The following is a 14,226-nucleotide window of genomic DNA, read 5'->3' on the forward strand; positions in this document are numbered from 1 at the left end:
CAGGAATAATAATCACCTTCAGGTGCGGGAGACGCCGTTGCATTAGCATGCTGTGTGTAGCGCACATGAAGCATATGGCCACCAGTGTAATGATCATGACACTATGAGGCCAGCATGATGAAAGCCAACCATGAGGGGTCGGTTGGTGTAGGCAACACGGAGGCCACATGTACACGACACGGCACATGGCACATGCCACGACGGCTGGTTACTTCACAGAGGAAAATGATGTTTGTAACACATGGTATTACTCCTGACCATCATTCCCATCTGGGTATGCCCAACTATCATTTCCACCTACGTAAACATGCCTAACTATCATGTCCATCTAAGTAAACATGCCCAACTATTATTTTCCAAGTATATAACTTCCCTGCTATAATTCGCTTCATTCTGCACCGTAAGGGCTGATAACTCTATATATAAAATCAAAGGCTAATGCATTCAGTAGTCATATAAAGACCACAACTTCATCTCCTCCAAAATATAAGCATAAAACATCATCTCGGGTTGGAGGACACCAGTCCTGCAGACGTCACCTGGAGGAGGAAGGTGACCTCATCGCGCCTGAAGGGAAGATCCCTGGACAAGATCACACCACTAGGGTGAGGCTCAAGTCCCATCGTACAAACTAGTTTTTTTCCCTTGTCCTGCATCCTCCAACATGGGAATACATAAAGAAAAAGGAGCCACAAAAGACGGATCTGCCGAAGAGAAAACAAGAAATTTCATGTCAAAATATGATCAGAAAGTAACAGATTCAGTCCATGTTTGAATATTGTTACATCAGCGTCTTTTTTCTCGATATTCGACGACATCATGTCACATTATCTTCAACAACACGAAATGAATCGCAACGTCACAACTCGAATTCGTCTGAGGCAAAAAGTTTCTTTACAACGAATCGTGCAGAGAAATATCTCTGAACTTAAAAAAACGTCTTCAAAACATCAGTGATAACCGATACACGGGCCAGACAGCACCGACACCATTAAACATCAGTTACAACATCGACAATAAACAAATCAAACAAACGGAAATAACTGAAGGCATTAAAGAATATTACTTCCAGGGAATAACTGAAAGAATTAGAGAATATTAGTTCAATATACTTTCGGTTACCTGCAGGCACGATATATATATATATATATATATATATATATAGAGAGAGAGAGAGAGAGAGAGAGAGAGAGAGAGAGAGAGAGAGAGAGAGAGAGAGAGAGAGAGAGAGAGAGAGAGAGAATGCTCATTACTGCGGACGCACGACCATGCTATACGGCGTTAGCGCTGGTGAAAAAACAATCCTCCTTACCTCCGCCACTATATATCTTACCCCAACCACCACCTCACAGGCTTCGTGCACCAAGCGCACACACCATCCCCCCACTGACAACGCCGGGCATCAGAGGCTCAATCCTTGTCAAGTTGAGCGAGTGAGTCCTTGCTTACAGATCTCAACTACAACCACGTGTTCAGAATGCTGTACACAAGAAAGCTGGGCTTTGAAATTAGTCAGTTAGTAATGATGATGTACCGAATTCTAAACACGTGGTAGTGGTTGGGCGGCCTCCAGGCTTAAAGAAGGCGGCCAATTGCCTGGTCTTGAACCAGAACGATTGTCTGTCTCCCGTGTTGTTCGCGGAGGCCAGCGGAAACAAGTCTTGTGTGTGCTGTGTCCTCCCCAGCACCACGGAGCTGCTTGCCAAGATGGACCAAGATTGGTAAAGAGGATTAAATTTACGTGCATAAGTACGTATTCTATATCAATTATTTTATGCATGAGGCTTGCGTTTATTTCAGTGTATATGGTCTTAGAATTACCTTTAACACTTGAAGATGTTATAAAGATTTTTAGTTTTTTTTTTGGTTATAAATTGATGTTTACGGCTTTTAAATACCTTGACAGGTTGAGAGGCCAAGAGTCTAAGTATAACCAACCATACTGGCCAATTCCTTGCATATGAAACTACAGGAAGTAATACGGAGGTAAAATATTATTACTGGGACTGTATATTCGTTCGACATGTTCGCCATTATTAGTGATGCGGTTTTTGTTTGTTCAACAATATGGCCAAGTCTTTTTTTTTAAAATTGTGGTAACAAGTTCATCATGCAACTGTGAGCAGCAGGGCCATGATCTGGGCTGGCTTCATTAAAGCTGGCAGCTGGCTGTTTTGCAGTGCGTGAACCACACACACACAAAATATATATATATATATATATATATATATATATATATATATATATATATATATATATATATATATATATATATCTTATGTATTTGTATTTTGTATGTTTGACGTATGTTAACGACCTTTGTTGATAGCCATTAAATCCAACAATATACAAACATACATCTTTATGTGACCCTATTACCTGATCTGTGCCGGTGTCCCAGGCAAATTTATTGTGCACGCCATGCTCATCCTGTGAGCGGCAGCGCAAAAGGATTACAGGGGGGTCACAAAGGGTCATAAAGTAATGTATTAACCCTTGAAACTGCTTGTCCTAAGACAGGGTCGTGCTAGAGGCTCGAACGAAACAATTTTCATCCACAAAAAAAAAAAAAATCGAGATAATTTATGTTAAATAAAGAGCAGCTGCTTCTGGCATTAAACCCAACAAGATGCAAACACACATTCCCATTTCAGAGCCAAATGGTGTGTCACAGGACAAGATCCTTGGCTAGGTTCAAACCTGGTGAATCTTTAAAAAACATTTCTTTTTTTCAGTCAGCAACTCAATATTAGTAATTATGTATTTACCACGACGTCATCTAATGCTCTTCTGGCTGGCTGGATGGCTGCTCAACACGTCATATGATGTTTAAACTCTCCCCCCCCCCAATAATAAAGTAGTTCACCTATAAGGGATCGTCGACCGCTTGTTAATGCGCGATGAAGTGACTAACGTCTGCGCTAGGATTCACCCCGTCATCATGAGCAAAAAGCAACAGATGATTATTAAATCCTAATTCATTTCATGAAAACATACAGATCGAAGGAAAACTTTAGAATCAAGCAATCTTAAGCAGTGTATGATTTCACTGTCGTGATCATGATGAGTATCTGTACATATATGACCTCTAAATGTGGTTACAAATAACACGGGACACCCAAGAAAATGGCAACCCATACGGCAATCACTTAATACACAACCGGCCTCAACAACAGCAGTACACGGGCCACACAACTGGCCTCAACAACAGCAGTACACGGGCCACACAACTGGCCTCAACAACAGCAGTACATGGGCAACACAACTGGCCTCAACAACAGCAGTACACGGGCCACACAACTGGCCTCAACAACAGCAGTACATGGGCTACACAACTGGCCTCAACAACAGCAGTACACGGGCCACACAACTGGCCTCAACAACAGCAGTACACGGGCCACACAACTGGCCTTAACAACAGCAGTACACGGGCCACACAACTGGCCTCAACAACAGCAGTACATGGGCCACACAACTGGCCTTAACAACAGCAGTACACGAACCACTCAATTGTCATCTTGCAGTCTACCATTACCTCGAGATATTTTTTTTCTCTCTCATATATCTAATTGCCTTTCCCGCTTTACCGAGGAAGCGTCAGGAACAAATGAACAAAAGCCTCCTTTGTATGCACATAATCTTTGTCCTTTACATTTCATTTAATCATTAACAGAAGAAAAAACCTGCTACCAGTTATTTTTCATTAATACAAAAGCTTTACACGAAGAGAAAAAATAGATAATATTTCTCATACTGCCAAAACGTGACACGTATAAATAAATAGATTTCACTATAGTTTCAGTAAACTGGCTGAATAGGAAATAAATTATTAAGAATCAATGAGACGTGAAAAAAGAGACATCTCTATTAACGACGACACACAAACATGTATCAATATATATATATATATATATATATATATATATATATATATATATATATATATATATATATAGACAGAGATAGATACATATGTATATATCAACACAGACCTTGGAAGTTTTGTTGGCTGGTAATGGAACATTGATGTAATTTCTAAGACACTCCACGAATGTCAAGTGAGCATGTTATTACTCTGGTAGCTTCGTGGACAGGAGCTGAGGCTGGAACATGACCTTTTGCCCTTCACACTTAACACTCTCCTGCACTGCCCCCCCCCCCCCCCTCTCTCTCTCTCTCTCTCTCTCTCTCTCTCTCTCTCTCTCTCTCTCTCCAGAAACCCCTGCCAGCTGCCCGTAGTGAGCCGTGACCCCAAAACCTCTGACCTGTCCAGTGCCATCATCACTTCTCATTTCATTATGTGCATTTAGCCCTCAATTTCGCCATAGTGTGACCTCCGCCAAAGCATGATCACCACTGAGCAACGAACCCGTGACCTGCTCTGGGTAAACACTTTCCTCATCCAGTGATCTAGAAGAGACCATGGTCCACCCTTCCACTATACATATATGCTGGACCATGGGTCCTCCCTTCCAGGGTATACCAAAGACCACGGTTCTCATCACATGACCTACCTTAATCCAAGGTCACCCATAAATTGTGATGGACCGATTTCCTTCTCACTATAAAGTGTTCTGGGCTATGCTGTCTGACCTCGTAACCTGCTCCAACCCTTCGTCTCCTGACCTCACGACCTGTTATGGGCAACACTTAACCTCAACTCACGATCTGCTCTAAGCCATATCCCCTGACCCGTTGCTGACCTGCTCTGAGCCATATCCCCTGACCCGTTGCTGACCATCATTCCACACCCTACAGCCTATATTAAATGGATTACGGATCCCGCACTCCACGACCTCTTAATAACCCATGGCTCCCAGTCCCCTGAACTGCACCTACCTATGGCTTTAAGTTTCCGTAACCTGAGAAGGGTACGACTCCCCAACACCTCGCTCTGTCCCAGTCCATGAACTACTGACTGTGAACTGCGTCCGTGTAATGCTTCCCACCTCATGACGTGTAATGAACCATGGCTCCCAACCTCACGATCCTTAATATAAGCATCATCAGTCCTAAATATCTCTTCTCACTGATTATTATAAACTGCACATAGTCAAAAACATGGCTTAAATGTAAAAAGAAAGAGGGGAAAGAAAGATTAAGTTCATGAGAACATAAAGTCTGGACTGTCATATTTTCTTAGACTAGATACCATTTTTAACGCCACTTTTCAGACTTTTCAGTCCTAATTTCCCATCTGTGGAAATCACTTATTCACCCTTTTGCAAACCCGCACAAACCCTGATGATCTGCGTAGCGTGTTACAATGCACTCCAAGATTTATCTTGAACAATTGTTACTGACTTCAACTGTTGCTGAGCTAGACCTGTATCGGGTCCTGGATTCCTATGTAAGGATGTCACATGAACCCCCCCCCCCCCTCACCTTATGTATGTCATGGAATCTCCATCACATGACCTGCGTCGGGTCACGGATCCTCGCCTCATGATTTATTCAGGGTCATGACTTTCCCCATCTCGTGACGTGTGCCGGTTATGCCGACAGATCTTATGGTGTGTGTGTGCCAGTTATGGCGGCGGGTCGTAAAACCCCATGATACGCGCCGATCATGGCTCACCTCACGATCTCTACTGGGGGCGAGCGCTCCTATGGGGCCCACCAGTCAGTGGACAAGGAGGGGCAGGCGCTACAGAGGTGGAACAATATTTCACAACCACCCGCGGCGCCTGAGTGGAATGCCGACCCATCAGCACCAGCTCCCTGCAATGTGTATGTGTCATCCAAGCTGATACCGCCCGTAACCCCTTATCTCCCATCGTCGCAAAGAAATCTGTCGAAACTATTTCCGCTACAGTAAGACCTCAAATGTACCTGGACGAGCAGTGAAGATACGTCTGTACAAATGCATTGCAAAAGGCTTCAGACAGACATAACCGGACACGACGTTCACATATCTAAGAATATTTAGTGAGTATGAGTGGCAATATGCACGCCCTCACTGGCGTTTTTTTTAAAAAAAAAAACTTTATTGCCGTCTACTGCCCACAACACAGCTTCGAAAATGATGAGACAAACTGCGTCATATCGCGCAATCCTAACACAAAGGGCGCATAAAGAGCCATCACTCTATATTAGAAAATCAGGTTAAGATCTAGTAAGCGAAGTTAATCAATGACAGTTGAGGTAAGATGGCTAGGCTGCGGGCTGCGACCCTTGGTGGCGCCAGACCAGCTTTGCTACCCGCCACCACTGTCGCCCACCCTAACAATATAACCACCTAACGCGGCCAACACTCGCGCCTTGGCCCAGTTTCTAAGTCTTTTCAGGTCCGTAGAAAGAACGACTCAAGATGATGGTACAGTAGACGACGCCTGGCTGACGACTGGCTGGCTGGCTGGTCGCGCGAGCGTATTGTCATTTACTGGATCTTGCTATTGTGTCGGGTGACCACCGCCGCCCGAGGCGGAGAGCGAGTTTTGGCATGTCACCAAGCGCTCTCCCAGTACCTAGCCACCAAACATACAGATCCTTCGCACACACGAAACAGTAATACTAATCATAAATTCTCAGTGTAAAATGGTTATACATTCAGCACTCAGGCATAAAATGCCTATTCAAGTTAAAAGATGCAAAATATCCAACACCCATAAAAAACCAATGCGCTCAGACGACACAGCAAATCAAACAAGCACGAACGATTTTTTTTAACTGAATCGCAACAACTTACTTAAAGCTTTAGTTTCAGAGCAATCCAATACCAATAGCATGCATAGGATTGTATCAAATACTACCACTTCTACAATTCCTACTACAGCAGCTACTAATGCATTACAAACACCGGGTGGGGGAAAAAATCTGTGGACGACCTACTAATATATAAACGAGAGACAACTGGAACAAAAAATTGAAGCAAGTCTTAAAATTACCGACCGGGTGTTCCCGAGGTTCAAAGCTATATTAAATAACGTCTCAGTCCAGTACAGCCGTGGACTACCTGTCTGGCTGTACCTTCCACCTCTCTGGTTCATAACGAGTTAGTTTGTCACGTTAAATATGAATGCCTTGAAATTTGGTGGGCATGTGTGTACCAGGCTTAACCAACAACGCATGTCGTCTGTACAACGACAGCGTTTAATTAGATTGAAACTGACTCACCAGTTAGGAATCAAATGGTTGGGACGTCCAGTGAGAGAGAGAGAGAGAGAGAGAGAGAGAGAGAGAGAGAGAGAGAGAGAGAGAGAGAGAGAGAGAGAGAGAGAGAGACTACATAGTGTGCCCCAATACAGCAGCAGCAGCATATGAATTAACTACAGCAGAAAAAAAAAAACACGCACCACATTATCAGCATTTTTCACTGTAATTATTGTGAGCAAGTATGAATCAATTACTAAGATGCGACAAAGAAACCCTTGTTTTTCTTTTTAAGTTAGTTGAGGCGGCAAGGGCAGCTGAGGCCCTAATCAAGGCCATCCCATTAACGCTAAATGTATATGAACCGTATAAACTGCAGAAAAAAAGAAAAAAAAAACTTTTAAGAACGTCAAGATGATAAGGATACACATTCACGGTGATTTAACCACACAAAAGGTTAGAAAGAAAGACACGTCATTCTATGCAAGACGGGGGGAGAGAAGTGTAACTGAGATGCAGTGAGTCACGGATGGTGGGAAATGGGGGAAGGTTGATGAGCATCACGAGTATTTTATATACGTACGAGGATCCACTGAGGCAGATATGGCAGCGAGAAAAATATATCACACGTAATATTTCTTACGAAAATATAAATAAAAAAAGGACAACTGGGGATATAGCCGGTGCTTTTGAGCGACGAACGAACACATTTCAAAGCCTGTGGAAACTTCTGGGAGTGTTTTTGTTGAAGGGCAGCCGTCGAAGCCACAGGGACGCACCCTAATGTCTTCGTTATCCTCAGTTATCTGTGATAGAAGATTTGCTATCAGAGACAAAACGATGAGTTGGGTTAACCTATATACTACACGCGCAGGGGGTAAAGTGGAGTCTGGGACCTGCACTGCCGCACGCAATTAACGCAGTTTTCTGTGGGATGTACAAAAATCATCATTATACTCAGTGGCACATTCAGCAGGGATGGTCTCAGGAGTAGTGCAAACTGACACACTGAGTCAGTAAAAAAAAAAAAAGGGTAAAGGAGAAAGTTGCCAAGTGAAAGTTGTCAAGTGTATGGGTGGCTATTGGGAGGGGCGATGCAGACTACACCACCCTATGTTTATCTGACTGACGTCAGAAACTACAATGCCCAGCATAATGTAGATGACCGAAATGGTACTCTTTAAGAAGTAAGACTGTGAAAGCGGTCATCCCTGGACTGCCTTCCGAACAATATCTGAAACCGCTCATTACTATGGTCTCTCCTGACAGTACGAATTACTGTGGTCTTCCCTGAGCAGCAAACTGATTGCTACTGAAGATCTAACACGACACTGTGGCCTATTACTTGTCACTTCAGTCAACGCGGCCTCTCTATCGACTGCTTTGACCAAATGGGTCATTGTGGTCTTCCCTGAATCCCAGTTACCGTCTACTGAAATGTATTACAAGACGTGGTCTGAGCCGTCTCCTGCAGCTCGTCCACTCAACACTTATCTGATAACTGGAACCCCGTATCCCCCACCACGACACGTAGTGACAGCTGGATCATTTTGTCTCCCCGTTACCTACCCACATCTTAGTCAGGTCACCGACTTAACTCCTGAACAATGCTTGTCCCCTTAACTCTGTCCTCCCCTCCGGCAAATTGTAAATACTGGCCCTAACTGTAGCACCCGCTGAACATTAACAGAGCATTGTGACCTCCCGTGAACCACCACTGAACATTTTCAAGAATAAGGTCACTATAAAGACTTACAGACTGAAGACCACGAGAACATTCAGCCACCTCACCCTCACCACTAAGGGAACACTACACTATACACTACGACACTGCCACCTCGCCACTCACCAACGGCTGAATGCTGCTGCTGTTGGTCTCTTACCCGCCCTCCAAGACTGGTCTTTTACCCCTGGATGGAGACGGGCTTCCTCAAACCTTACGAGACGAAACACAGTTCCTCCCACATACAACCCGGATAACCTTGGCTATGAGTTAGTATGTTACCGACAATTTAAGATAGTGTATCTCTGACTTTGCATCTAAATTACAAAACCCTTGAAAAGGCTAATAGTGAACTACACAACTAATGTATGTATGTATCTATACGTGTATGTAAGTGGTCCAGGATGTAGGTGAGGAACAAGTGTCTGTCAGTCAGGGAAAATATCAGGATGTGAACGTAAAATTGGGGCGTCCCCGCTTAGCCCGGGCATCACACCCGGCCACTTTTACTTTCCTAGCCACACAAACAATCTGCTTATCTACCACCAACTTTTGACTCAGTGTGTGTGTGTGTGTGTGTGTGTGTACACATAAGAGCAAGGACTTGTTACATATATACGAGGTTGAGAAATGGGGCATTACAAGAATGAAACCCCCTCCCAAAATCACACACACGCATATACTTACATATCTATCTATCCCAATCCATCGATCAATCTATCTATTTTCCCATTTTGGATTACTTATCAAGTTAATATCCGGAATGAATCTTTTCTTTTTTCTAAATTCATCCAAAGCTTTCTGTCTGAGAACTCAAGAGCGGTCTCCAAAATCAATGTGTTGATGAAGCATCTTAATTACAGTTTCTATAAGAAAGGTCATGACTTATTGAACAATAATGAAATAATAATAATCATTATTATTATCATATTATTATCATTACATGTGTGTTGCATGAGTGAGAGGTTGATAAAGAGAATGTATGTGTCGGAAGTGGAGGGAAAAAGAAGGGGGGGGGGGAGTCCAAACTGAAGGTGGAAGAATATAGCGAAAACTATTTTGAGTGGTCGGGGCTTGAACAAACGCGAGGGTGAAGTGAAAGGCGTTCGCGAAGAGTGAACTGGATCTGTGGTATACAGGGGGCGAGGTGCTGTCAAAGGACTGAACTAAGGCATGTGAAGTTGCCAAGGGAAAGCATGGAAAGTCTGTAGGGCCTGATTAAGGATAGGAAGTTGTCGTTTCGTTGCATTACACATGACAGCCAGAGAACAAGAGGTGAGCAAATGATCATTTCTTTGTATGTTCCCAGCGTTACCTCCCTAACACGGGAAACAGCGAACAAGAATGAAAAAAAAATCATTATATTAAGATTTTTTAGTAATACAAAGCATAATGTATAATAACATTCAAAAGCAGAAAAAAAAAACAATTTACTCGGACAAACCTCACTGTGAATGGCATCAAGTCTGATCGATATGTGTGAATACAAAGATGCCATACAAATGAAAAGGTGTGTGTGTGTGTGTGTGTGTGTGTGTGTGTGTGTGTGTGAGTAAAGTTTCGCCAAGACTGCCTGGCAAAGGCTTCTGTCAATGTTATTCTGTTCTCGCGGTGCCATTAATAGCACTAGATCCAGAAAAATAACGGTCATAATTGCATTAAATCATTTCAACAAGTAACTGCACTATATGAAGAATAATTTTTGACACTTTTTCAAAATTTCCAAGTTTTGTTCAGCCATAGGTAAAAATACGAAAGTTTGAGAAATCCTGTAATACATTTAAATTGGTACACCACCTGGACAAAACCCAACGCATATCATTAATAAACATAAAACACTAAAATTCACCAACTTGCTCTCATTTAAACAATATTGTAACACTTCAATACGTATCTTAAATATTTACATTTCGCGCGCTACTTCCTTAAAAATAAGAAATATTCCGTTACTGCTTTATCCTATAAACTTATATTAACCCAACCAAAGTAAGAGAGACCACGAAAATCAGAGACCACATAAAATATAATGACCTGAAATAAAATATACAAAACCTGAAATTTTCCATCTGTGATGGCAGATAAAAAATAAAAATGGTGTTATTTTCTCTCTACTTTTAAAGAACCCGGAAGTGACATCTTCATAAACAGTCTGTGCGGATCAGTTGGGTTTACAAGTGAAAAGCCCTAAAAAGTTAATGAGAATTCTAAGCAATTAAATCATAAAAATAGACCCATACAATTTTGAAAACCTCCAATACCTGTAGTAATTGCACTTCTGAAATCAGGCAACGTTTGTGGAACGAAACAAAGCGCAAGAACTTTCCGCTTGCGACCTCCACTGAATACAAGAGCTCTTTAATGAGACCATAGTTATGGTTTGATATATCTTGAACACCTGAGGGTGTCCAAGTTCTTTTTTTAAGACTGGCGGTTGCAAGATGACGTAGACGGGCCTTGATGACTATGGCAGTCGATAAGCCTGAAGCTTAAATTACTAAACTGGTCTGTAAATTATCCCATAATCACCTGAAGGACATTCACGTGTTCAATATGATTCACCTGAGGGTTATAACTTGAAACTTTATAGCCTTTTTCACCCAGGCAGTCGTTAGGCTTATATCACAAATAACCAACCCATGAGCCACTTAAATATTATAAATAAATAAACACACACACACACACACACATATATATATATATATATATATATATATATATATATATATATATATATATATATATATATATCCTTGTTTTTTAAAACGCCTGGAAATATGACCGTTTCTCGATAACAGTATCCCTTTCCTTTTACAAGATAGCAGCGAGCAACGCTGCAAAATAAGGAGCCGTAAATCGATCATTTACCTAATCCTGCAAATTAAATAAATCGCCGTATTACGGATGGTGTCCCTTTTCTCTCTCGAGAATAATCTTCTGAAACCTGAAAAAGAAAATTAAAGTAGAACGCTGACTTTTTTTCCTAGTGAAATGAAGTACCTTACCATCAAGAACAGTGTTAAAAAAAAGAAGCATCTACAGTTAAAATTCGTAAAAGAAACTCCAGGGCATTTACACATCACTCGACTCGCATTTTTAAATGCCAACTTGAAACTGCTTTATACGCCAGAATTTTACCGATGTGCGAGATATTTCGATGGAAAACGAATTATAGAGTAAATCACAAGAGGGGAGGAACGACTTACCTTTATAAAGGCCACGTGACAAGAGTGTGTGGTGGTCAGTGATGCCGTGGGGTGCACAGTGTAAGCCGCTCTACTGGCAGCAAAGCTCGCTGGTGCGGTAAGACAACATGCTCTCCACTAGACTGATGTAACTGCTCCTAGGATATGGTGTTGAACAGTCCTTTCTGGGCCGTTCCGGCCAGAGCGAAATGCTGGAATTTTCTTGCCTTGGCAAGAGAAACCAAACCAAACCGGTCTCTTAGATTTCTGTCACGATTCACGATTATTTTGTTTATTTACTATTAAACTGCGATTATCAGATTACATAATACATTAACCTGATATCTCAACGAAATGGCTATAACTTGTGCAGGATATCAACGAAACGTTGATATGACAAGGAATACTACACACGAACGAACCAACGAGAACTTAAAAGTCTACAACGGCAGAGCGAGAGAATACACATCCACTCTCGTTAGCGTTACAACGCGCACTACTGGCTCGAGCATGTTGCTCGGGTGAGGTTGCCAATTAACCCTCAACACTCACGTGAGGCAGGTGGCAGACTCGCCCAGCCTACACATCTTGATTTACCGTAGGAAACATGTCGATAATTTAGCACGTGTTGGGTTGGTTAAGAGAGAGTCATTCCCGGGATAACCTTGGTATGGGGAATGCTACCACATGTGACTTCTTGACCGGAAAATTATGAGAGGATGCTGCCAAACTGCAGTGAGGAGGGATGCGCAATACTATTACAGTATTTCGTACCCGGGTGATACGCGCATGTTATTTTCCTCTCCTTAATAGCAGTGAGCGCATGATGGTGTGCCTTCATCTCACGAATGTAGTGTCGAGTTATAGGATTCTACGTCGCTTATTTCTATATATTTTTTTTTTTTTTTACTAATTCCACTCCAATTTCTCTAACTATCTACAGCTCTACGAGTCTTTGACTTTCCGCCACGAGACGTTGTTCATTCCAGATTCGTCTCCTTAAATCCTCTGTGTTGGAGATTTCACTGTAATCCAGATAGAACGTTTCGGCTCTTCTTGTGACCATCTTGGTGGAGACGTGGCCTCCCCATCTCTATTTAACGATATGAACAACTACTTAACACCCCACACCAGTTCCTGAATCTCATGATCACTCCTCTTTTTCATATCTTTTTACCCTCCTCACACTGCTACATCCCTGTATTCTCTTGGTTTTATTCAGTGCTAAGAAAAGAGATCAGCGGTCTTCCTTACACAGCTTTTACATCGACGTTCCTAAGGAACTGCACGACTCTGCTAGATGAGATGACTCCAGCTCTGCTGACCATAAAGCGGAGCTCATTTTGGCTGAAATAAAGTCCTCCAATCTTTTATCACTGTGGTTCTACAGCTCTTGTTCTGTTGCTTGTCGCATTACGGACGCAGCACACTAGCTCATTAAACTCTTCTTTTCTCTTGATTCTGCTGTCCCAGCAGCATGTTATCCTTGGGTCTCAGCAACATGTTATCCTTGGGTCCCCTCAGCATGTTGTTACCCTAGGGTCTCAGCAGCATATTGTTATCCTAGGGTCTCAGCAACATGTGGTTATCCTTGGGTCCAAAGCCATGTCTTACAGCTTGCTTCCTTCGAATCATGAGACTATTCTAAACTACAATAGGTATGTATTGTTGACGACAGCCAATACATTATCTTCCCTTTGTATTTCTCATCGTTTTTTTCCCCGCATTTTTCTTCCTCTCTCTCAATCTTCAATTCTAATCTTCCCTGAGATACATTCATCAAATCTCCTCTGATCTTAATTATTATTATTGTTGTGAATGTAAAGGTGAAAGTAATTCTTAACACTTAATTGCTATAATCACACCCACAGCAAGTGTATGTCAGGGTTGCTGATAGAAAATGCTGGCTTAGATACTGGCCAAGCAGACAGTATATTAGCATAAAAAAGGGGGAGGCTCAATATCAAACACATGCCACGTGGGGTAAAACAGAGAGCTGTCTGGTGACCCTTGCACTAGGCAGAGGACACCATGTTGCTTCGTCCACCGCCGCTGGTCTTGTCTGCTAAGACAGATGGAGGACATCATTAGTATCCTCCAATTATCAGTGTCTATAAATGAAGGCAGGGTAGTAGAGCTGAAGTTCACATGGGAGTATATGGGTAAGCCAGATAACAGAAGGCCTGATGGTTTATGGCGAAGTCATCAGCTGGAGGACAGCACCTGAGT

General features: G+C 42.4%; 1 protein-coding gene across 4 annotated transcripts in view; it reads right to left on the reverse strand.

The window, feature by feature from the left end:
- LOC139754224 (band 3 anion transport protein-like) overlaps positions 1 to 14,226 on the reverse strand; it is a 475,361-nt gene that overhangs the window by 224,024 nt on the left and 237,111 nt on the right. For 2 of the 4 annotated variants that reach the window (XM_071671521.1, XM_071671516.1), the window contains exon 1: positions 12,019 to 12,495. The exons of 1 other annotated variant lie outside the window; for it this stretch is intronic. The gene's annotated coding sequence lies outside the window, so the exon portion shown is untranslated. Of the gene's footprint in view, positions 1 to 12,018; positions 12,496 to 14,226 lie in introns of those variants that run through there. One more of the 4 variants, XM_071671519.1, reaches the window with a different exon arrangement.

Source organism: Panulirus ornatus, chromosome 16 (genome assembly GCF_036320965.1).
Source record: "Panulirus ornatus isolate Po-2019 chromosome 16, ASM3632096v1, whole genome shotgun sequence".
Classification (NCBI taxonomy): domain Eukaryota; kingdom Metazoa; phylum Arthropoda; class Malacostraca; order Decapoda; family Palinuridae; genus Panulirus; species Panulirus ornatus.